Raw genomic sequence first — 26,413 nt, forward strand, 5'->3', positions numbered from 1 at the left:
TCAGCTATAAAACGGAAGGAATACTTCACCCCCTTCAGAGAGCGGTGCTGTGGCCTCCCTGAGGGACTTGGGAAACGCGCGGTACAGTGCCTGGTACATAGCAAGTACTCGGTAGGTATTTGCTGCAGTTTTTTGTTTTGTTTTTATTTTTCATTAAGGTGAGAATCACATAACACAAAAGTCGCTGTTTTTAAGTGAATCGCAGTGCCATTTAGTATGGTCACAGTGTTGCGCAACCATCTCTCTACCTGGTTCTAAGCCATCTCATTACCCAATGGAAACCCATATTCACTGAGCAGTTAACTCTGTACTTCCTTCCTCCCTACCCCTCCCTCCCACTTCCGGCCCTCACAACCACCAATCTGCTTTCCGTAACTCAGGCTTTACCCATTCTGGACATTTCATATCAATGGGATCATACAATACATAAGCTTTTGTGTCTGGCTCCTTTCGTTAGCGTGATGTTTTCCAGATTCATCCATACTCTAGCATGTATCAGTACTTCGTTCCTTTTTAAGGTTGAATAACATTCCATTGTATTTTTTAATATATATTTTATATATATATATATATATATATATATATATATATATATATATATATATATATATATATGCCAGAGAGGATTGGAGAGGAAGAGAGAGATAGAAACATCAATGATGAGAGAGAATAATGGGTCGGCTGCCTCCTGCACGTCCCACACTGGGGATCAAGCCCACAACCCAGGCATGTGCCACAGCCGGGAATCAAACCGTGACCTCCTGGTTCAAAGGTTGAGCTCAGCCCCTGAGCCAGGCGGACCGGACCCATTGCGTGTTTACACCGCAGTTCGTTTGCCATTCATCAGATGCTGCCATGTGGGTTGCTCCCACCTTTGGGCTCCTGTGAAAAGTGCAGCCACGAGTATCTGTGCACATGTACTTGTTGGAGTGAGCTCCTGTTTTCAGTTCTTTGGGGTATAAACCCAGGCGTGGCATCTCTGGGTTAGATGGTAACTCTATGTCTAACTTTTGGAGGAACCACAGAAAGCAGCCATTGCTGTGCCCAGCGCTGTTTCCCAGGGCGGTGGGATAAGGTCACCCGCCGTAGCCCCTGGGAGAATTTATTTTCTGGGAGCACCTTCCTTTAAAAGGTGAGAAGTCATTATAACTTTCCACTGGTCTAGGCCAGTGGTCGGCAAACTCATTAGTCAACAGAACCAAATAGCAACAGTACAATGATTGAAATTTCTTTTGAGAGCCAAATTTTTTAAACTTAAACTATATAGGTAGGTACATTGTTATTAACTTAATTGTTATTAACTCCTAAGGCTTAGGAAGAGCCACACTCAAGGGGCCAAAGAGCCACATGCGGCTCGCGAGCCGCAGTTTGCCGACCATGGGTCTAGGCCAACTCAGAAAAACTGAACCTCAAATTTCAAAGGAGTCTTTATCTCCCCCAATATACGTGAGTTAGATGTTTGCAGGTAACTAAACCTGTTCTTTTAGCTGATAACTTCTGACTAGATCGAACTTGACCTGCTATAGCATCTAAATAAAATCTATTTCTAGGCCCTAAGCCATACACATCCATGCACGCACAAAGGCATCATGGCCGAGAGCCTGCCTGGCGTGATTGCTGCGATGGAGCCAGACCTCCACGGAGGCAGGTTAGGGAAACACACCCACGACGGGAGGGCAGCGGCGTAGGCCTTGGGAAAGCTGAGCCTGGGAAGAGCTTCCAAGAGCAGAACAATGTCACAGGAACGCCAGGGCCTGCAGAAGGTCTGCCAGCTGTGGACGGAGGCAGGGTGAAGCGATGAGAGAGGAATGCTAGCTTCCTGGCCTGGCCAATATCCCTCATGGCTAATTACACCCGACAGCCTATAAATTCCTCTGATAGTTTTCCACGGAGACACTGCTCCCCTGCCCATCCTTGGAACTGCCAGTGGTGCGGCAGTTAGTGGGTGTGGACAGGGCGGAAGAAGAATGCGTTCCTCCAGGAGCCTCTGGGCAGAGAGCACCATGTATGGCAAATACCAGGCTGCCCGCACACAGGTCCCTGCTTCCCAACGGAGGCCAGTATCTGAGGACGCCTTGCTTCTCTCTCTCTCTCTCTGTCTTCCCACTCCATCCCCCGCCCCCCAAAGACTAGTCCCCCAGGGAGCCCTGGCCCTGCCCTCATCTCTTCCCCACAGTTTCCAGAATGAACTTCTCAAAACTCACTTTCCCCAGAACTCCCTGCTGGGCTCCCCACTGAAGGACAAAATCCCCAGGCGTGGCCAGGGGAGCGCAGGGCCTCGTGCCCTGGGTCGGAGCCCTGCCGGGATGCCCGGGGGGGGGGGGGGGGGGGCCACACACACCGAGATCCTGGCCTTTGTTCCTCCGAGCAGATTCCAGAGGAAGAGAGGGTGCACGCACTCGGGCCTCTCCCCTCAGTCATCGCTCTGAGAATCCTGGGGTTTCCAGGGAGGCTCAGCGGTCGGGGTGGGCTGAGTGAGAGAAAGAGGGAGCAGTTACTGCGCGCAGCATCCCAGAGCTGGCCGGACAGGGTGGAAATGTGCCCCCGAAAATCAGAGAGAAGCTGGACCTGTCCGCCGCTCTGCAGACGGACAAGGAGATTTCACAAACACCCGTGCTTCTGCATCCCTCACAAATTACACAGCCCCTCCCGCCACCTTGACCACCACACGGCGGGGAGAGAGCCAGGTCCCGGCCGTCCCTCCAGGCTTGGTGACCGTGCACAGGCCGCATCCAGTTCCCCAGGGCGACGGGAAGAGGCCCGGAGCCAGCAGTGCGCATCCCTCCCCTGCGAAGGGCCCGCTGTCCCGGGCTGGGCGCTGCCAGAGGCTGGCCCTGTGCAGCGGGGACTCCGTCACATGCTGCTTCTGACTTAACAATCGCCCACGCGCTTTCTTAAAGACCCGAAAACGAGCGTGTCTCTCGCAGGGCTGCCCGCAGAACCACGCGAGGGAACCTGTCCCGCTGAGACCGCCCCCGCCCCCACGCTGCCCTGCCGCTCCTTCTGGCCCTGGAGTTGAAAGTGTGTTTTTTTTTTTTACTTTAAAGACTCAACTTCAAAGCCATCTATGAAGCTCTGGCCTTGCACTTCGAGCAGAACAGCAGCATTCTGAATCCAGCCGTCCATGGCAGATGGACGCGGCTGCCTCCCCTGCTCCCGCTCACAGCTGGAGACGTGGCTGAGGAACTGCCCTGGACTCGAACCCCAGGAAACACAGACGGTGATGCCACACAGCCAGCTCTCTCTCCCCTTCTGAGGCCCCAACCGAGCCCTTCCCTCCTAAGTTCACTGACCTTCAACCTTTACCCCCCAACAGCTTCTTGCCTTGGCAAACACCTGAAGCTGGCAGGGTGGTTAGCAAACAGTAGGTGTCGGCCTAAGGGTTAAGAATTCACGCTCCCAGATAACATCAGCATATTGTTCCGGAAAATTAAATATACCTGGGCCAAGTCTCTTAGGGCTGTACTCTTTGGAGATGTTTCAGTTTTTTAAAAAAGAAGAAACAGTTCAAGAATGTGTACTTCATTTCTCACATATATTTCCCTAGACCTTTTTTCTTTTTTTCTTGGTATGTTTTGTTATGTGTTGGGTTTTCCCAAGGTTTCTCCCTACTCTTGTCCTCCTTGGCCTATGAAAATGAAAAGTGCTTCCATTTTGCCCTCTCAGTGGGACACGGATGATCACAAACACGGCTCATTCATACAGCTAGCTGCACGGACCCCAGCAGCCGGGTGGCCGCGCCGTGCCACCAGCGGGTGGGGGTGGGGGGGACACATACATTCCACAGCAAGAATCGCTTATTGAGTCATCTACTCACTGAACACTGGGCTCACAGCACGGCTCTCACAAACCAACCCGGACATTCAGTTCTCAGGGATTCACATCTGTTGGAATAATGGCCTAGAATAGAGGCCAACACAGGCTCTACCAGAGGAGTGGGCACCTGGGACAGGAGTGGGCACCTGGGACAGGAGGAGGCCGGGGCACCTGGGACAGGAGGAGTGGGCACCTGGGACAGGAGGAGGCCGGGGCACCTGGGACAGGAGGAGTGGGCACCTGGGTCAGGAGGAGTGGGCACCTGGGACAGGAGGAGGCCGGGGCACCTGGGACAGGAGGAGTGGGCACCTAGGACAGGAGGAGGCCGGGGCACCTGGGACAGGAGGAGTGGGCACCTGGGTCAGGAGGAGTGGGCACCTGGGACAGGAGGAGGCCGGGGCACCTGGGACAGGAGGAGTGGGCACCTAGGACAGGAGGAGTGGGCACCTGGGACAGGAGGAGGCCGGGGCACCTGGGACAGTGGTTGAGCATTGACCTATGAACCAGGAGGTCACGGTTTGATTTCTGGTCAGGGCACATGCCGGAGTTGTGGGCTCCATCCCCAGTAGGGGGCATGCAGGAGGCAGCCGATCAGTGATTCTCTATCATCATTGATGTTTCTTTCTCTCTCCCTCTCCCTTCCTCTCTGAAATCAATAAAGATATATATTTTTAAAAAGAGAGAGAGATTTCTGCTGTGATGAGAAGCTGGCAGAGGGTATTTCAGGAATCTCCCAAGCAGAAGAGGTTGTGGTCTTTGCGGGGAGCACTAAGGATCCATGTGGATTTCACCGTAACTCTGCCCCTGCCAGCTGATGACCTAGCCCAGTGATGGCGAAGCTTTTGAGCTCGGCGTGTCAGCATTTTGAAAAACCCTAATTTAACTCTGGTGCCGTGTCACAGATAGAAATTTTTTGATATTTGCAACCGTAGTAAAACAAAGACTTATATTTTTGATATTTATTTTATATATTTAAATGCCATTTAACAAAAAAAAAAATCAACCAAAAAAATGAGTTGAAAAATGAAAAGTGTCATAGGCGAACGTGTCATAGGTTCGCCATCACTGACCTAGCCAGTGGTCAGCAAACTGTGGCTCGGCAAACCACGGCTCGCAAGCCACACGCAGCTCTTTGGCGCCTTGAGTGTGGCTCTTCCACAAAATACCGACTTCCTGGGAAACCATAAAAATCCTAGAAGAATCCAAAGGCAACAAAATCTCAGACATATGCCGAAGCAATTTCTTCACTGATACAGCTCCTAGGGCACTTGAAACTAAAGAAAAAATGAACAAATGGGACTACATCAAAATAAAAAGCTTCTGCACAACAAAAGAAACCATCAACAAAACAACGAGAAAACCCACTGTGTGGGAAAACATATTTGCCAATGACATATCTGATAAGGGCCTAATCTCCAAAATTTATAGGGAACTCATACAACTTAACAAAAGAAAGATAAACAATCCAATCAAAAAATGGGCAAAGGACCTAAATAGACACCTTTCAAAAGAGGACATCCAGAAAGCCAAGAGACATATGAAAACATGCTCAAAGTCACTAATCATCCGAGAGATGCAAATCAAAACAGCAATGAGGTACCATCTCACACCTGTCAGACTGGCTATCATCAACAAATCAACAAACGACAAGTGCTGGAGAGGATGTGGAGAAAAAGGAACACTTGTGCACTGCTGGTGGGAATGCAGACTGGTGCAGCCACTATGGAAGACAGTATGGAGTTTCCTTAAAAAACTGAAAATGGAACTCCCATTTGACCCTGTGATCCCACTTCTAGGAATATATCCCAAGAAACCAGAAACACCAATCAGAAAGGATATATGCACCCCTATGTTCATAGCAGCACAATTCACCATAGCTAAGATCTGGAAACAGCCTAAGTGCCCATCAGTAGATGAATGGATTAGAAAACTGTGGTACATCTACACGATGGAATACTATGCTGCTGTAAAAAGGAAGGAACTCTTACCATTTGCAACGGCATGGATGGAACTGGAGAGCATTATGCTAAGTGAAATAAGCCAGTCAATAAAGGAAAAATACCACATGATCTCACTCATTCATGGACAATAGAGACCATTATAAACTTTTGAACAATAATAGATACAGAGGCAGAGCTGCCTCAAACAGATTGTCAAACTGCAGCGGGAAGGCCGGGGAGGGTTGGGGGGTAGGAGGTAGGGGGGTAAGAGATCAACTAAAGGACTTGTATGCATGCATATAAGCATAACCAATGGACATAAGACACTGGGTGATAGGGGAGGCTAGGGGACTGTCTAGGGCGGGGGGATAAAATGGATACATATGTAATACCCTTTGTAATACTTTAAGCAATAAAAAAAAAAATATATACCGACTTCCGCGCATGGGCCACGAAGTTTCAATCGCACTGTACGTGTGTGCCCACATGTGGTATTTTGTGGAAGAGCCACACTCAAGGGGCCAAAGAGCCACGTGTGGCTCGTGAGCTGTGGTTTGCCGACCACTGACCTAGGCAAAGTAGCTAACCGCTCTGTGCCCCCACTTCCTCCACCGTGAAAGGGGGTACATGCTGGTTCTGCTTCTAGGGCCGTTCCAGGGTTGAATGAGCTCATCCGTACCCAGGGTCTATTGAGACAGAATCAATGCCGAGGAAACACGTCTTTGTTCAGAGTGTGACATGTTCTCATTGGTTCACTGCCCAGCATCACACCAGGCCTCGTAAGTGCTGGGAGATGCCACTGAAGTGGCACACAGCGCGATGGGACCTCCTTCCAAGCCCAGACCATGCCCACGACCCGTGTCCTCCCACCAGCTCCTTCTTCCTTTCTGCTATGAGTCAAAGTGAAGCGTAAGGCGGATGAAAAAGACATTGAGATGCGGGTTAAACAACTGGCATCTTTATAACTCTTCTTCAAATACAATTAATCACGAATGACATTAGTCAATTCCACTAACTCCTATGCAGAAATGTCTGTCCGTGCCGTGTGCTTCCGTCTTATCGGACAGCATTCAAATGTGTTTCCAGCCTCGGCCCTTTGCAGTGCTCCTGGTAGGGAGAGTGGAAAGTCCCAGAGGGGCCCTGCCTGCATTGCCCCCGGGCTCCCTGGTGCCGCCCATTTTAGACGCGTTTACCTTGAACTTCCAGGCACCTTCTTCCACCCCCTGCGAGCTCACACACAGAGCACCTTTGAGAGCCGGAGACTGAGCCGGGGACAGAACACAGAGGTTTGCCAAGCCCCGCAAGCGGCTTCATGTGCAGGAATCCCCGCTGCCTCTACAGACTAAATGGTGCAAACTTTCAGCTGCTTCTGGTTGAAACTCCACTGGCACCTTCACTGGGGGCCTGTGCCTTCCGCACATACAGTTCCCGGCGCTCGTGCCATCGGCTCCACCTGCCAGCACACACGCTCGGCGGTCTGTGAGTAGCAGGTGGCTTCAAGGTGTCTGTGTCACTCGACCGCCAGTGGTTTCCTGCTTATTTGCTGGGTAAGCACGTCCCTGCCCACTCATGCACGGCAGCTCACAACATTTAACGAGGTTCGGGTGGCGGGCGCCTGGAGTGTGAACGTCCCAACATGGGTGCCGGAACGGACCTAGCAGTGGGCAGCTCTGTTAAGAAGGTGCTACAATGGTGGAGGGTGGGGGTGTGGAGGGGGAGGGACAGTTAGAGATCCTGTTTGACAGCCACTGGCCACGTGTGGCTCTTCAGGGCTGGACATGTGGCTAAGCCAAACTCAGATGTACTACAGGCATGAAATGCACACCAAACTTCAAAGACTTAGTACCAAAAATAGCCAAGTAACTCATTAATACGTTTTTAGATAGAGTAGATGTTACAAGGGTAATTTGGATATGTGGGACAAATAAACATAATACTAAACTTTCACTTGTTCCTTCTTACTTTTTTAATGAGGCCACTAGAAAAATTTGAATTCCACACACGGCTCACATGCTATTTGGATGGTACAGTGCTGACTCGGGCTTTTATTCAAGTCAGAGTCTCACGGGGTGGCCCTGGAGTTGGCGTGGCTAACAAGCACCCATGTGATGGAGACCGTCGCCACTGGGGACCCTGACGGAGCCGGCAGTGACCTCCCCGCTGAGTGAGGCCACCTGGGTAGCACCTGAGGAACTAGCCGTTTCACCTTTCCAAGAGCCTCTGACAAAAGCTGTTAACCTAGTCCTCCCGGTCTTTGAAATTTCCATTCCAAACCGTGGAATGTTTCCATTGGAAACGAAAATGGCTCACTCAAACTACTTCTAAAAGTAACCAATGAAGTAAGTCAGCAGTGCCACGTGTCTGGGACGAGAGGAGGAGGCGGGTAAGACCTGCCCCATCTAGACCCGGAGCGCCCCTGGGCGGGGCCGGGGGGGGTCTCCCTCTCCCGCTGCCAGGGCGCACCGCGGGTGGGAGTGAGATGTGCAATGCTGGCACTTCAAGTAAGAGTTTGTTGGCTCATGTGTGAGAGGAAAATTCACCAGGCTGGCCACCAGGCAAAGATCCTGGGCAAACCTCCGTAATCCATGCAGGGTCCCCACTTCCCCCCACCACTTACTGTCCCCACGTCACTTTACTGACGCAGCAAAGGAAGGCCCACGGGGCTGTGAGGGTAGGCGCCCGCTGAATATAGAGCAGCGGTCCTCAACCTGTGGGTCGCGACCCCTTTGGGGGTCAAACGACCCTTTCACAGGGGTCGCCTAAATACATCCTGCAGATCAGATATTTACATGACGATTCATAACAGTAGCAACATGACAGTCATGAAGTAGCAACGAAAATAATTTCATGGTTGGGGGTCACCACAACTTGAGGAACTGTATTAAAGGGCCGCGGCGTCAGGAAGGTTGAGAACCGCTGATACAGAACATGTGGAGACCAGCTCCCATGTCTTGCTTTGCTAAGGACTCTCACATCTCTAACCTGACACCGTCGCAGGTGGCATTCTTGCAGTGTTGTGTTTCTCACGCTTGGCCTAAATGTCAACGCCTGACCGAGCCCCTTAGACTGGGGCTGGCCCATCCCACAAGGATTTACCATCCCATCCAGCACGTCCTTGCCAGCAGGCACCAGGAGGAAGACAAACTCATAAGAAGCGTAACAAACAGAATCAGGACCCAAGTGATGAGCTAACACCGTGAACAAACACACGGGGATTCCAAGGTAAACCGGTTCTGTTTGCAGTGGGACAGGGCGTCCTCCCTGGGGACTCGCCGCCCGGCCTCTCTGATCAGCAGCTCCACATCCTCACGACCTCCCTCTCGAGTTCCCACTGCCTCGTGTGCAAGCGGTGGTTGCTGTTCTGCACAAGAGGCCGAGCTTCAGTAAACAGCTCACCACCAAGCAAGACCCGTAGTCGCATCTCCAACCACTGTGGCCGTCTAACTCCACGGCCTCACATCCTCCTCTGCACAGAGAACAACTGATAGGACTCCCTTTGCTGACCTTGAATCCCGGCCCAGAGGACCACGTGGGTCTAACTAAAGAATTGGGGGGTCACCAGGAACCTGTGTCAATGAGCAACCAATGAGCTTCCTGGGCAAAGAAGGCCCGACTAGCAACCTCAGTCATCAGTGAGGAGGTGACCTGAGTAGCCCTGGGTGTTTGGCCTGAGCCCAGCCCACCCAGCCCGCCGTGTCCAGAGACTGGACTGAAATGGAGGCTGCCTGTCACTAATGACATCTGAGGCACCGAGATGAGGGTAGGGTTGCTTCCGGCTCTTTCCATGACATGCAGAACAGGTGCAGAGAGGAATTCTTCCCACAGAGGACCACAGGGCATGGCTCCTCAGGGCTCCACCCCGGCACCTACACAAGCAGAGGGGATGGCATGGGCAGCAGGGGAGAGGGGGCGGCCCTCCCTCCTGGGTCAGCAGAGGCTCCGGGAGTCTCAAGGAGAAGGGAGAATCTCTCCAGGCGGCTCCCCAGCAGCAGAGGAAGCAAATGGCAGCTGCCACATGGGGACTGAGTCCATGAGTAATTAGGAGAACAGTCTGTGGGGGCCAGCATCCCGTGAAAAACAAGAATAATGGGTCACGCATGCCAGGTGGCGGGCTCAGTGGGTGAGTGTCGACCTATGAACCAGGAGGTCCGTTCGATTCCCAGTCAGGGCACATGCCAGGTGGCGGGCTCAATCCCCTGTGTCGGGTGTGCAGGAGGCAGCCGATCAGTGATGCTCTCTCATCACTGATGTTTCTCTCTCTTTCTCCCTCTTCCTTCCTCTCTGAAATAGATAAAAATATTTAAAAAAAAAAAAAGAAGAAGAAGAAGAACATGGGTCATCTATACTAAAGTGAACCTCTTTTAAACGATATGACTTGCCCCAACCGGTTTGGCTCAGTGGATAGAGCATCGGCCTGCGGACTGAAAGGTCCCAGGTTCGATTCCGGTTAAGGGCATGTACCTCTGTAAAAAAGTCAATAAAATGTATTTTTTTAAAAAAAATAAAATAAAAAACGACGTGACTTAACAACAGCTAACAAAATCAGACCTTTCCTGGGACGCGACACCGCAGACACACTGAGAGACGGGGCTCCCCCACGGGCAGCAGGGAGGTCCCTCCCGCTGTGCTCTCCGTGTGGGATTAGGCATCTTAGCTGACTTAACCTGACACTTGAAGGAGCAAAGGGATACGCCTCTCAGGTGAGCAAATGGGCAGCAGAACGGAGACGGACAGTTGCCATGAGCATCCCGTGCCCACGGGCCAGGCCTGGGGTCTCACTGTCTCAGGACGGCCATCTTCATGGGGTTGGAGAGAATAAGGGCGCTGGCTCTGTGGTCATAGAGACATGGATCCAGCTCTCAGCTCCGCCACTTGCTCATAGAATGAATTTTAACAAATTGGGTGACCTCACCTTGGACACCTCAACTAGCAAGAGAGGATTCCGATAAATACCTTGCAAGACCTATTGGAGGGTTAAGTAAACTGTGCAAAGCTCAGCGTGGAATGCCAAGAATAATGTAGTTGCTTAAAAAATAACAGCTACTGCTGTTAGCCAGCCCATTCTGAACAGCTTTCCTTCTACACAGAGAAAGCATGGAAGCAATGAGACATGGACCCAGTAACAGAGGGTCAGGAACAGTGCGTGTGCTTGTAAAGCCATGGGATTGGAGGGAGAAAATCTCACCGATTACACGGTCCAACCCCCGCCCCCCCTTTTTTTTTTTACAGAGAGGAAGGGAGAGGGAGAGAGAGTTAGAAACATTGATGAGAGAGAAGCAGCGATCAGCTGCCTCCTGCACACCCCCTACTGGGGATGTGCCCGCAACCAAGGTACATGCTCTTGACCGGAATCGAACCTGGGACCCTTCAGTCCGCAGGCCGACGCTCTATCCACTGAGCCAAACCAGTTAGGGCCCCCTCTTTTTTTTTTTATAGAACTGGGGCTAAGTGCCAAACTAAGGCCACACCGTCAATGAGAGATAGGAAAGAACCAAAATCCATGCTTGGCCCTGTTGTGGATTGAATATTGTCCCCCAAAATAGGACATGTTAGAGTCCTCACCCCCAGTGCCTCCGAATGTGGCCTTATTTGGAGGTAGGGTCTTTACAGAGGAAATGAAGTTCAAATGAGGTCATTAGGATGAATGCTGATACACTATGACGCGGGTCCTTATAAAAAGGGGAAATGTGGACGCAGACAGGGAGAATACTCTATGAGGATTAGAGTTATACTTTCCTCAGTCCAGAAGCTGCCAGAAGCTAAGAGAGAGAGACCCGGAACAGACCCTCCCCTGTGGGGGGAGCACAGGACTTGGTTGGAAAGTCTGTAAGGAGGATTCTCTGAAAGGCCAGGGGCCTGTAGGGGGATCTTACTGAAGGCAGCAGCCACTGCCTTGACTTTTCCAAACAAGTCTGAGCCCACTGGTGTTTTACTGGAGTCTCTATGTTTAGTCTTTAGATACAACCTTGTAGAAGCATGTGCTTTCTCAAGGATACTTAACCTTCTAATAGTAGCTAAAGGTTAATTTTAGTTCAAGCTATTGCTACAATAAAAGCTTAAGGAGGCAGGCAAATGGGGCTCTTTGGTTCCTATAGCCAAGCAGTCCCTTAGCCTCTCTTTCACAGAAACGTGTGTCAGAGTAATCCATTTATCCGTCACTCAGGGTCTGCTGGTCAGTCCCGGCACCCCTGGAGCCTCAGAGGAAGCTGGCTCTGCGACACCTGGGCCTTAGGCTTGGCCTCCAGAACAGTGAGACAAGAATTTTCTGTGGTTTAAGCCACTCAGTGTTGGGTACTTTGTTTAAGCAGCCTTAGTGAACTAGTACAACTATTCCCCAGTGCACTAAACCACCCTACTAGTCATTTTCAAATTCTGCTACACAGGACCCTCGGGCCCCTGGCAGACAGTGATGTCCTGGTAAATGTATAATAAATGGGTCTCGGATGTATAGTGTTTGCCAATTCCTATGGTGTAAATACTCCCCATGTGGCCAATTTCAAGCTGCCAATGTGTAGTTGGGAAGAGCTGTACACCTCAGCTCTCCTGAGCCAGTCTTAGCCCCCTGAGGCTCCTAAGATGCTTTCTTCTTTTTGCCAAGATGACAGAATCATCTCACTGCTCAACTGTCTCTCACAGATTAAATAGAGAGAGTCAGCACAGCAAACAATGGTGATGAAAATCGCAGAGCAGAAAGAGCGCTGGCCTAGGGAAGGGCATTCCTAGTGCCAGCTCCATTAATGAGCGACATCCAGTCTTCCCCCTTCCCAGCCCCTTTACCTGCAAACGGTGTGACTAGGGAACGCTCAGCCCAGGTGTGTAGTGCGGGTCGCATGAGGTGCCAAGCACATCAGACATATTGTCATCCCCATCTTATCAGCTTTACTCTGGTGGCTTCGGTTAGAGCGTTTGTGTGATTGATTCATAGGAGGCAGCTTTCAGAGTTGCTTTCCATGTAAAAAGCAAACTAACCCAGAAAAAAATAATTCCACAGGCCCTGCTTTTGTTGGTTTGATCAGTGTGAGAGACGGCAGCCAGATCATTTCTTTCTAAAGGTAAGCATTTTCTTTAGGAGTGTGTGCCGACTGACTCGCCTTCCAGCCTCCCCAGCAATAGCTCCGGCACAGCTGGGTGTGTTAGTGTGTCAGACACACTGGGTGACAGCCCACCTCAGCCAACTACAGCTCGAGACCCAGGGATGCGCACCAACATGGACAGCAGGACGTAGAGAGAAAGCTCCACAAGAACCAGGAACTCACCTCTCTCTCCTCATTGGGTTTATTCTGTGTGTGTGCGCACATGTGTGCATGTATGCGTGCATGTGGGCGTGCGTGTCTCCTCCCAGACTGCCTCACTCAAATTGTATCACCAACAACTCAATGTGCAGGTTGTCTTTGTTTTCCGACAAGGACAGAAGGAAGAAGATGGCAGGACTCCAGGCCGTACCCTTAGAAGGATGTTTAAGTGTGAGGGGGGGAGACTCAGATGAAAGAGGCCCGGGTGGCTGTCTGGGGAGGGAGGAAGAACAGGGGATGTGATAGTAGGAAGAACAGGTGTGGAGGAGCTGGCTCCAGGAGCCCTCACACCCCCTCCAATCACAACACTGGAGTGTCACTGGGGCAGGGACAACAGATGGTATATTACAAGCCTAGAGCTGCATGTGACGTCCCCCAGAGAGGAAAGGCAGAGGGCCTAGGGGGCACGGGGAGGGCCCCAGGATGGGAGGAAGAGGAGGAAGGCTCAGCAAAGGCATTCACAACCTTGGGTACCAAAGAGCGGGGGGCGGGGGGGGGGGGGATAAATTCCCATGACCAGCCAGCGGAGGGTGTTTTAAGAGAGAAGGGGGTCAGCTTTGCCAAGCGCTGGGAAGAGGGTGAGGAAGCGAGGAGGAGGTCCAAGGGGCAGCCATGAGGGTCTTGGGGCGACATATCTGTAACAGGGTGGTGGGACAGGAGCAATCACCAGGCAGAGCAATCACCAATAATTACCCACATTGCCTCTCAGCACACACCAGTAACGAGAGACCACACGGGAGAATGCAGAGGAGCGAGACTAGGACGGAGAAATCACGTGGTGGGAACATTTCATCCACACAGACGTGCGACCTGGGGGTGGGAGATGAATGGATAAAAGCTGACTCGCTGCCACAGGACGGAGAGATTGGAGGGCTCCGCAGAGAACAGGGGACTCCCCGGGAGGGGGCGGGGTAGGCTCGGCCTCAGAGTCCAGCTCGGCAAGCAGGGCTCCGTGTCAGGAGGGTTGGCAACAAGCAAGCAACCGGCACCCAGGGGGGCAGAGAGCGTGGGGCGGGGGCTGGGGACGGAGCGCATCTGTCAGCATAGTTTTCCAACAAGCCAGCTACCCCGGGAGCAGGAACTGTCCTAGGAAAGGGGCAGAAGGACCCAGGACAGCAGGGCCGACCCACCCGGCGTGGGAGCTGAGTGTCCGGCACACCCCGAAGAGGGGGTCAGGGCCCTGAGGCTGCATGGGGGCCGGGGGCAGGTCTGCCTTGCTGCAGCCCCGAGCACCGGGCCGGACCCTCAGCTCCTCCCCAGCCGGGCGGGAAGGGCCTGGAGCGCCCCAGGGTCGCTCAGGGGTCCCACAGAAGAGGACCACCCTGCCAAGAGCCGGGCAGGGGCCAGAGGGGCTGCTCCCTCATCACGTGGGGCTCAGCTCAGAGACGGAAAGGAAGGAGGAGGCTGGGCAAGGCGGAGCTGGGACGGTCGGGAAGAGCATGTTGTGGGAAGGAGGCCTGGGAAAGTGGGGAGGAATGAGATTCCCGAGGCAAGGCGTGCCTGGCCTTGCCCACCCCCTCCCCGCCTCGCCTAACCAGGCACGGACCCCGAGCTGCTGGAGAACAGTCGTTCATCGATGCAGCGCCCGGGGCACACGCCTCCTGGGAGACAGCCTGGCCTGCCGGGCGAGGTCCGAGGACGGAGCTGACACCGTGTGTCCCCGCAAGAGGCTATGAGCGTCCACGCTTCGGCTATCGGTTTCCTGTGGTGCCGACCCACCTACCCTGAGATCTACCCGAGGACCAAGAGGTGAGATGACAACTTCACACAGAAGTGAGAGCTCACTGCTTCCTCTCCCAGCCGCCCGGCCCCTGCCGGGTTTCAACCTGTGACTCCTGGAGCCCAGGACAGTGGCTCGGGCTCTGCTTAGGTGGAGAGGACGGAAAGAAAGGCATGTCTCTTCTCAGCCAAAAATGCTTTCCAAATCATCAGTTCTATGTTAACCCTGTACATATATTTAAGCCTATCTACACTAATAAAAGAGAAACATGGTAATTGGCGTACGACCGCTACCCTTCCCATTGGCTAATCCCCCTGTCACTCACAGAGTAGGGCCGAGATATGCAAATTAACTGGCAGCCAAGATGGCAGCCGGCAGCCAGGCAGCTGATGCGAACAGGGAGGCTTGCTTGCTTCAGTGACGGAGAACTCCAACGTTCCCCGCCTGATTTGCCGGCCTCTCAGCTGCAACTCTAAGCAACTATGTTGCGAATATAGAAGCTAAAAAAACCCCAGAAACCTGCTTTACTCAGTGGGGCTTCAGCCAGCCAGACCGCAACATTGTATCAAATACAGACGGTAAACAAAGGCCAGAAACCTGTTTTCAGCAGCCGAGGCCTCAGAGCTAAAGCTGGCCCAGAATAAGAAAAAAAGAAAAAAAGGAACAGTTGGGAGCTTCAGTCCCAGCCTGAAAACAGCCCTCAGCCCCTCAGCCAGACTGGCCAGGCACCCCAGTGGGGACCCCCACCCTGATCCAGGACACCCTTCAGGGCAAACCAGCCAGCCCCACCCATGCACCAGGCCTCTATTCTATATAGTAAAAGGGTAATATGCCTCCCGGCACCGGGATCAGCGTGACAGGGGGCAGCACCCAAACCCCCTGATCTGCCCTGCAGCTCTGTGTATGACAGGGGGCGGGGCCACAACCCCCCGGCCCCCCACGGGCCCTGCTCTGTGTGTGACGGGGTAGAGCCATAACCTCCCCATTGGCCCTGCCCTGAGTATGAGAGTGTCGGCGCCCCAACCCCCTGATCAGCCCTGCTCTGTGCATGACAGAGAGGAGCTCCCCAAACCCCTGATTGACCCTGCCCTGTGCGTGACAGGGTATGGAGCCCCAACCCCCCTGATGGGCCCTGCTCTGTGCGTGACAGGGGTTGGCGCTGCAACCTCCCCATCGACCCTGCCTTGAGTGTAACAGGGGGCGGTGCCCCAACCCCCCAATCGGCCCTACCCTGAGCGTGACTGAAGGTGGCATTGCAACTCCCCAATCGGCCCTGCTCTGTGCCCGACCAGGGGCTGCACCTAGGGATTGGGCCTGCCCTCTGCCACCCGGGAGCAGGCCTAAGCCAGCAGGTCGTTATCTCCCGAGGGGTCCCAGACTGCGAGAGGGCACAGGCCGGTCTGAGGGACCCCTGCTTCCCCCGAGTGCACAAATTTTTGTGCACCGGGCCTCTAATCTATAATAATAAAAGGGTAATATGCTAATTAGACCAGATGTCCTTCCAGACAAAGCCAGGGCTGCAAGGGAAGCCCGGGTCCTGGGTGCCAGAGGGAAGCCGGTGTTGGCAGCCGGGAGAAGGAGGGCCTACTCTTGCACGAATTTCGTGCATCGGCCTCTAGTGTATATATTACTGATCTCAGAGAGGAAGGGAGAGATAGAAACATCAATAATGAGACAAATCATTGATCGGCTGCCCCCCTGCCCGCCCCCTACTGGGGATGGAGCCCACAACCCGGGCAGGTGCCCTGACGGGGAATCAAACCGTGACCTCCTGCTTCATAGGTCGAGGCTACCGCTGAGCCACACCAGCCGGGCTCCTATTTTAAGCCTTTGAAATGACCCAAATTCTTCAGTGCCAACGACAATCCTTTAAAACTTTCTGACTTTCAGAGAAAGACAAGCATCACATGATCACACTCATACATGGAATCTAAGTAACAAAATAAACTGATGAACGGAGGGGATCCAGAGACATGGAAGCAGGGAACAGGGTGCAGAATCTCAGAGGGAAGGGGTGGGCAGGATTTAATCAACCAAAGACCTTGTATGCGAATGTGCATAACCCATGGACGCAGACAATAGAGTGCTGGAGGCCTGGGGGGTGGGGAGGGCTGGAGGGAGTCAGTGGGGGAGGAAAGGGGAACATTTGTAATACTTTCAACAATAAAAAATTATTTTTTAAAAAACTTCCTGGCTTTAGGTTGCTGACTTAAAACCTGTACACGTGGTTTTCCTCTAAGGGGCAAGTATTGTGGATTTGTTTTTGGTCGTCCCCTCAAACGAAGGACCTGCACCTTTAGATTCAGACCTTAACCAGACTGAACAAAACCCTGTGCCACCCCGGCCGCTGAGCCCCAGAACGGGCAGGCCCGGTGCCTGTAGGGACCCTCCGGAGGAGGAAGTGGCTCCCAGCCTCCTACTTCCATGAGATTAGATCATAAACGCCCCGGGCTGTCACGCTGGCCTCAGTGAGGATCTCGGTAAAGAAATGAAGAGGACACCTTGACCCAAACCCTCCGGCCCGCACGTCAGGCATGGACAGGGTGTGCCAGAGCAAGACTGGACCCGGGGCCAAATGGCGAGACTCTTGCCTCTGCATCAAGCTCCTCCCACAGAACCGGGACCTTGAACTAGATAACCTCAAAAAAGAAAACAATTGGCTCCAAACTGTGGTTCACTTTCAAAGCCCAGTAAAAACAAAGCTATTCTCCAGCAGCTCTGGGACTTGGGTTCATGTGCTGCTTTGAAATCCTCTGTTTTTCCCCCTCAGTGTCCTGTATGAGAGGCCTACGTTGATGGGCATTAAAAAAAAAAAAAAAAAACAGCGTCATAGAAGCATGAAGACTGTGGAACCTCAGAGGGGAGGCAGGGGAGGGCGGGTGGGAAAAGATCACCCAATGAACTTGTATGCATATATGATGGCCATGGACACAGACAATGGGGCGGGGGCTGGGGGGGATGGAGTGGGCTGGAAGAGGTTAATGGGGGGAAAGGAGAACCTACGTAATACTTTCAACAATAAAGTTTTTTTTAAAAGAAAATACACACACACACACACAACCTGAAATAAAGCAATCTGTTTCCGTGGTTTATAAGCCACACCCTGATAGAGACAGGAACCACTCTCTCCATTCCTTCCCCTTCCAGCATCCCTCACTGATGTCACCGGCCAAAGGCCAGGAGGGCAGACGACAGTTAGCAGGGGAAGGACACAGTGGCCACAGCTGTCTGTGTCCACGGATGGAGGTCTCCGCCCCAGGCCCCGGATCGGCTCACAGCGCCTGCTACACCAGCACAGAGTGCATGGCCTCCTCCCTCCTCTGTCCGTCTTCCCTCGTCCCTTCGATGGGTGTGTCCTCAGGAGTCCGATCCACCATCTCAGAAGCATGGTCGACCCTATGATGAGGCAGCCCTGGGCTCAAGTCCAAACTCCAACATGTAAACGCTTTCTGGCTCCGAACCAGGTACCCACCCTCTGAGCCTCACGTTTCTTGTCCATAAAATGAGTCTATGACACGCACAACTTAGGGTTCCTAGAGAGAGAAAGGGAGAGCATATCCGGGAAGCTCCGGGCACACGGTGTTGCTCTGTGAACGTATGTCCCTTTCCTTCCCTCCTCAATTCACTTATAAATGTGTGCTAACTGAACACTCAAGGAACAACTGGACAAGAGTTCGGGCTAGTTCTTGTCCCCTAAGAAATGCATCATGAATTACAGAATGTTCAAAGGAGGCCCCCAAAATGGCTCAAGAGGGTGGAGAGATTTCCATGAGAGGAATAAAGGGAAAGATAAACTTCAAGCCAGAAAGGCAAAAGGAGCTACACCAAATCTACTGGGCACGGAGAAAACACAAGTCACAACGCCCTGGGACTTTCTCTCCAAGTCAGTTTCTTCTGCTGCAAAACCAAAACAATAACATCCCCCTCAAAAAACTGTAAAGAAGGATGAACCTTAGGGAATGTTTATAAAAAACTTAGCACAATGCCTGTGTATTCCTGCACTTCGGCTGCCATAACAAATCACCACACACTCAGTTGCTTAAACAACACAGTGTATCTATACATATAAAAGGCTAATATGCTAAGTGTCCTTCCCACTGTCCGACCGGTCGCTATGACGCGCACTGACCACCAGGGGGCAGACACTCAACGCAGGAGCTGCCGTGACACGCACAGAGAAACGGTACTGCCGACCTGGCACCAACAAAGCAGCACTCGGCTGCCCCCAAGTGGGGCACAGGCCCCGCCACCCACCACCCCAGAGCGACAGCCCACCAAATCGGCCGACGCTGCTGTGGTGCAAAATGCGGCCCACAGCCCAGCCCACAAACGGTGGCTGTGGGCGCCTGGTAATGACGTCACATTTTTGTTGACGTTCTGAAGCTGAAATTGTCGACAGAATATGTCCGAAGACCAGCTATTGCCACAACGTACCTCTGAAGCCGAAAGAAAGCGATGTTGTTCACAGACTATGTCTGAAGAACAGCCACCGACAAGTACGACCAACACTGGTAGGAACGGCCTTCACGGCGAAGATGAGGTAGATGAGGGTGCAGTTATCGAACACAGCTGTGGTGGAGTGACTGTGACATGTCAGTGTTGCCTATCTCTAAGTTTCTCCGATGAGAAACCATCTGATGGAAAATTTACTTGATGTTGCAGCAAAGGCAAAGTTTGTCCAAATGATACAAATTTTCCAGAATACCCAGCATATTTTTAAAAATTAATGGTAAACAAAGGTCTGACAGTAAAAATTTCATGGAAAATATTCATTGTTATATTATGTTGTTATTGTTTATTAGTCAATTTATATATTATTTTCATGTACATTGTACTAATTTTCTTTCATCTCTGACATTCCTATTATAGAGAAAGGGCGAATAGCAATATTAAAATATTTCTTCTAATTAATTTCCTTTCAATGTGCACAAATCCATGCACTGGGCCACTACTTGTCTTATAATTCTGAAGATCAAGGTTCAAAATGTATCTTGCTGTCATCAAGACTGCGCTCCTTGGTGGCTGCGGGGGAACACGTTTCCTCGCCTCGTCCAGCTGCCTGAGCTGCCGGCCGCCCTTGGCTTTGGGACCCTCCACCTTCTCCAGGGCCAGCAGCGCGGCATCTTCAAATCCCCCAACTCTCCGCTCCCCACTTCCGTGTGCAAGTGCCCTGTGATCACACTGAGCCCACCCACCCCTCCAAGATAGTCTCCCCGCCCACTCAAAACCCTTACATTTATTGCCTCCGCACGGTCCTTCCTGCCGTGCCAGGCCACGTGCTCACAGGTGCTGGGGTTGGGATGGGGGCATCTCTGGGCCACTAGTGTGCCAGCGGCAGGCAGCTTGGCACGTAGGATGTTCTCAGCACGCGGAAGCTGCAACGGCTCAGGAGGAGGGACAGGCAGCTGCTCACACCCGCAGGAACCTGATGGAACTCGCTGCCTGAATATTCAAAGCTGGCTCAAAATGAGTTCCATAGCCCTCAGACATCATGCCAAAACCGCCCCCACAGGAAAGCTGGGGATGCCTGTGCTGTGTCACCACCGCTGAAGGCTGACGCACAGACAGCACCCACTCTTCTTCAGTAACGGGGTTGGTGCCGTTTAAAATCATGAGAACCTTGAAAAGCCAAAAGGGGCGTGGGGGTGGGGGTGAGGGTGGGGTGGGGGCGGTAGGGGGGGGTCCCGTTCAAGACGGGGACATAAGGGGATCCTGAGCTCCCTCACACACCAGGTCTACAGGTACCCCTGGCACAGCTCCCTCTGAGCAAAAACCTGAAGACTGCTGGTGCCGGGGTCCAACCCCAGCGGGTCCAGGGGTCCCCAAAGGCGTGGACGGAGTCGGCGAAGAAGGAATGACACGGAGACAGTGTTCAGTTGATCAGTAGCCTAGCCAGGATCTCTAGCCCGGATCTCCAGAGAGGTTCTGCTTCGGATTTCCAGCGAGGTTCTGTAGCCATGTTCCCTCGCTAGGTTCTCCAGCCAGGTTCTGTCCAGGCTCTCCAGTCAGGTTCAGTGTCCAGGTTCCAGTCAGGTTCTCCTGCCAATCTCTGTAGTCAGGTTCAGTCCAGGATCCCTTGCCATGTTCTCCCGCTAGGCTCTGTCTCTAGGCTCCGAGGCCAGTCCCGGTCCAGGATCCTCTGGCATGCTCTCGCCAGCGAAGTTCTTCTGTCTCTAGGCTCCGTGTAGGTTCTGTCTTCTGAATTCTGTCTCCTGAGTTCTGAGTGTTTCTGTCTTGTTACAACTGTATTTATACCAGTTGATTCAATCCTATCAATCTCTATTACAAAGGTTAGGGCGTTTCTTATCTCCATTCCAGGGAGAAAAGATTATGTAGTTTAAGCATGATTGTTCGTAGTTAAAGGGATTAATTACCCGCCTGGCACTTAGTTGAGGGGTTTTATTCCCTCCCTAACTTCAGGGGAAAATCCCTACCTGGGGATTCAACCTTTCTCGGAGAGGTGACTTTGGTTAAAACACAGCGCCAAGAAGGTGAGCAAACATATTAAGAACCGTATGCCATATATGCCAGGTCCCTTGAAACAGCAAGGATGGACCGGCTCCCGGCATGCTGGGGCCACGCAGACCTCTTCAAATGGCGCGGACGAGAGAAGGCCACAGGGAAACAGAGGGAGCGGCTGGGACACACTCTTACCATGAACCCCACACCTGACCAGCCCACAGTCTGCAGGAATCTCACCCGGAGCTGCTCCTTGAGGAGCGAAGGGTTGAACCCCACATCAGGGCACCCCCCAATTTTTAAGACCTGCACCAGAGGGACAAGCCCCAAAACATCCAGCTTTGGGAACTGACAGCAAGACCCACAGACCAGAGCGACTGGGGCACCTGCGCGCAGGACTCACCTGGGCCCTCGACGGCGTGGGCAAGCGGCTGCCAATCTGAGCACCAGAAGCCTGGGGGCAGCAGAAGGCTGGCCTCAAACCCGGCCTGCTGCACACCCAGCCTGCCGCACACCTAGCCTGCCGCACACCCGGCCTGCCGCACACCTGGCTTGCTGGCTGCTCTCAGGATGGAGGACACAGGTGCCATCTTCTTGTGCACTCTCCACCTTGCTCCCTTTGACATGTTTTTTATGTCCAGGTTTTCGGGGTACCAGTTCTCCCAATGGGAGCTTTGACGCGTGTCTGCTGCCCCAGGTTTTGCTGCTGCCCCGCAACTCCCTCCAAGGGCTGGCCCAGGTGGCCCGTGGGCCTTTCCCTTGCAGGACCCCAGGACTGGAACCAGTGGAGGAAGAGTTTGTAAATGGCCACGGCCTCCAGGGCACAACCTGAGGCGACAGGCCCGGAGCCCAGTCTGTCTGGGAGAGGCCTCTCCGCTCCTGGTGGGGCCCCAGCGGGGGGCAGCCTCGCATTAAACACACCTGAGCCGCACAGTGAGCAAACCTGGGCATCGGCCATGATCACGTAGGGCAGTGGTTCTCAACCTTCCTAACGCCGCGGCCCTTTAATACAGTTCCTCATTGTTACACATTGAACATGATTAAAGCATAGTGATGAATCACAAAACAATACATAATTATAGATGTGTTTTCCGATGGTCTTAGGCGACCCCTGTGAAAGGGTCGTTCGACCCCCAAAGGGGTCACGATCCACCGGTTGAGAACCGCTGGCTTAGGGCGTGTTCAGCCTGGGCCCATCAATTCAGAAACGCTCCCGCATCAGGATGAGCACGTGTCTTAACCAGCGCTCTCAGAACTGTCGCCCTAACAACGCCCAAGCCGGTGGAGAATTGTTCTAAGAGTTTATTTGAGCCCAAACCAGGAACATGCTGGGAAGCAAGACCTCAAATGCTCTGGAGAAGGGCGGTTTTGCAGTTCCTTTCCCACCTTGGGGATTAAGGAGGGAACCAGAGGGTGACATGAAGGTGGGAGAGAGCCAGGCCAGGATAGTTAACGAGGTGACGTGCTCCCTAGAGGATGGTCACACCTGAAGACACCGGAGGAGGAGACCTTAAATTAGAAGGTGTTTGCAGGCAAATGTAGGTCGTCACCTGCCTCCCATAGGATGTTCATGCGACCCCCTAACAAGTCCTGCTGAGCCCCCAAAATAACCAGGGGATAATGTTCCCCTAGAAAACAAATTGTGCTGGCCTGTTGGATGAAAGTAATTAATATTTCTCTCTCTTAATACTGAAGAAGCCCTGCTAAGAACTATCCCAGCTACCTTTCTGACATTCATTTGTAAGGAAAGAAGGAGGAGGAGGAGGAGGAGGAGGAGGAGGAGGAGGAGGAGGAGGAGGAAGAGGAGGAAAATAGCTAATATGTATTGAGCACTTACTTTCTAACTCCCATTAATGCTACATGTATTGATTCATGTAACTCTCAACAATCAGGTGAGACATTATTATTTTGAATTCCAGACAACTGAGGAACACAGAAGTTACATTTGTTTTTGCTCAAAATCTTACAGCAAAACAAAGGTTCGAACCCAAGCACTCCGGGTCGTGGGCCTAAACTCTTAACCGCTCAGCTCTATCCCTCTCCACAACCACAGTTCATTCACAGTGGTCCTACCTACACAGTGAAGCCCCACTTTTGTCCTGAGATACTCTGACCCGATTAAAGTTAAGAGTTCCAAGCCTGGGACTTTCCTATGTTTTCCCTTTCAGGGCAAGGGGTTCGTTCGGTGTCTCAGTATAAATGCTACATACAATCAAAGAAATCATATCTTATTTCTTTTAACAAAAGACAAAGCTTCCCAACAGAAATCAGAATGGTCTCCTTGTTTATGTCCTGAACCACGGCCTTGCCCATCGATTGGCATCACCGACACTGGGCCTTCAGCCACAGTGTGGTTGCCCAGAGCACATAGGCGGTGCTTTTATCTTCCAGATGTCTCTCCAAAATGCCCCAGCACCCGACAGCTGGCTCAGGCCACACTTCTCCAGAATACGCATGTGGCACATTCTTCAGATACCTCACGGATTACGTGTGCGGTGAGGAAAGGGGATCTTTGATCACAGAACACACCCCAGCAAAGCATTTCATCCTCAGCCTCAGCTAGAACATCGTTAAAAACAGAATTGTGAAAAGGGTTTCCTCACAATGTCAACCAAGTAGAGGTCGATGGAAAAAGCAGTTCTGGAAACTGGGCTGTCAGCCTGGGCCCCACAGCTCGGTTGGACTGGCACCAATTTACATGAAGGTTAAACCAATCTTTGGAGACTGTACTGGGCTGCCTTACCACGGTTTTGGTTGTTAGATTATTAACCCTTTCTCCATGTTTGGGGACTTCTTTTTAAAATATATATATATACACACACACAGTATATATATACACACACTAGAGGCCTGGTGTACAAAATTGTGCACTGGGGGGGAGGGGATGTCCCTCAGCCCGGCCTGTGCCCTCTTGCAGTCCAGGACCCCTCGGGGGATGTCCGGCTGCCTTCAGGGGAGTGGGCCTAAGCTGGCAGGCGGACATCCCCAGAAGGGTCCGTAGCGCTGCCACGGAAGAGGGAGAGGCTCCCACCACCTCCGCTGCACTCCCCAGCTGTGAGCCGGTATTCTGGCTGAGCAGCGCTCACCCTGTGGGAGCAAACTGACCACCAGGGGGCAGCTCCTGCGTTAAGCATCTGCCCCCTGGTGGTCAGTGCGCATCATAGTGACCGGTTGTTCCGCCATTCGGTCTATTTGCATATTAGCCTTTTATTATATAGGATATTGATTTCAGAGAGGACGATAGAGAAAGAGAGACATCAATGATGAGAGAGCATCATTGGTTGGCTGCCTCCGGCATGCCCCACACTGGGGATTCCTGACCGGGAATCAAACCGTGACCTCCTGGTTCATAGGTCGACGCTCAACTACTGAGCCACGCTGGCTGGGCTCAATTTTCTTTTAGCAACCTCTGCACACTGCACAATGGCACACTTCCATGCTCCCCATCCTTAGAAAAGACAGAAGTGGCGTTGAATATACTGAAGCCACATGAGCTGCGCAAAATGAGAAACAGTTCCCAATATTAACCAGAAATTTTGAGGCAAAAAAAAAAAGTCAAAAATCAAGCAGGATCAAGTTGTTGGAGAAAACTGCAACCCACACTTGGGTGTAAGAAGGCTGCCACCGAGAGGAGTGGCCACACCACCCTCCAAACTCTGAGGCTATGGACGGAAGAGGCAAGAGGGACATGTGGGCAAAAACACTGGGGCTTAACTGGGCTCCTCCCGCCTTCCCTGGTGAGTGGAGTGACTGACAGCAGCACAGAGCACAGGTTGGCGTGGTGGTTGGGGCAGGTGAGCCTCAGCAGCATCGCTCACCTGAAGCTGTGGCAGAAAGAGGCTTGGTGCTCACAAACCCATCTTCCTCTTCCTGGGCCCACAGAAAGACTGCACATATGTGTGAGCTTCCTGTGTACTCGGGCTGAGATGACCTAACGAGTTTCCAGCCAGTGGATGGCAACGCCTGTACCCGCTCCGGGCCTGACCATGAAATGCCCTGTGCCATCATCTTCATCCTTTCTTCTCTCAAAAGTAACGGGTCCAACGAAGATCGATTCTACGAGGATCCCGGGAAAGATAAAAGTGCCCCAAGATGGAAAGAGTTAGGATCCTGAGATCAGTAGAAAGAGAAACAAATCTTTGTTGAGCTGCTAAGAGTTGGGGTTATTTCTTACAGCGGACATGGGTTCCCCAACTAATACGTAGCCCGGGAAGCCCTGAGAGGATGAGTAGGAGCCACAACAAGGAAACACCTCGCTGACGTCATCACCTCCAGCAGGTGCTCACCGCACTCTGGAAGGGTCCACCAAAGAGACAGGCACACGGACTGTGTCCAGAGGCAAGGACAGGGCTGAAGGGACCGCCCAGGGGTGATGAAGCTCCCAGAGGTTAGCAGGAGTGGGAGGCCCTGGCCTCCCCGAGTCCTGAAGGGGGGCGGGGGGAGCAGTTACCAGAAGCCAGGAAGAGAGGCGGCCACAGAAGAGGAGGGTCCTGCCAGGAGTTCTGACGTCAGGTAGGAAAACACCGCCACCACCAAACCCAGGATGACAGAGGGCGGGCGGGGGCGAGGGGCCGCCAATACTCCAGTATTTCCTCTGAGTCTCCCATCGGCCGAGCCAACAGGAAAGCAGTTGCCAGGGGAGCCCAGTGACTCAGAGACCAGCGTCCTGGGCGCAGAGCAAGGCTGCTCGGACACGGCATAGATCTGGGAGGCAGCCTGAGAAAAGCCAGATCACCCTCCCAACAGCTCATCCTGCCCAACCCCCCGCCTCTGGGCATGAGCAACGGCGAGCAGAACTGGCAACCACAGAGGGGCCAACAAAGTAAAGACGAGCAGGCAAAACGGAGTCGGCGACGCAAGGGAGGAGTGGCACAACGTCGCCGCGAAGAAGAAACAACAGCAAAGGAGGCGGGGTCCGTAACGCCAATGGGCGAGGAGGAGCGGGCATGTCAGATCTGGGGGATGTAAGAGCGGCCACCACAGTCACACATTAACAGCCAGCCGGTCTTAGGAACGTGTGAGAAATCATATAAATTTTTGATTGCCCTGGAGAACTGAGCCATGACATTACTTAAGAATGTCATGAAGAGGGGAAAATGAAAAAGATATTTTTTAAAAGACATAAAGTGCCAATATCCAGCTAATGAAAACTCTCGAAATAGAAAACATCTACACATAGAGAAAAA

This window comes from Myotis daubentonii, chromosome 3, assembly GCF_963259705.1.
Source record: "Myotis daubentonii chromosome 3, mMyoDau2.1, whole genome shotgun sequence".
In the NCBI taxonomy this organism is placed as follows: Eukaryota; Metazoa; Chordata; class Mammalia; order Chiroptera; family Vespertilionidae; genus Myotis; species Myotis daubentonii.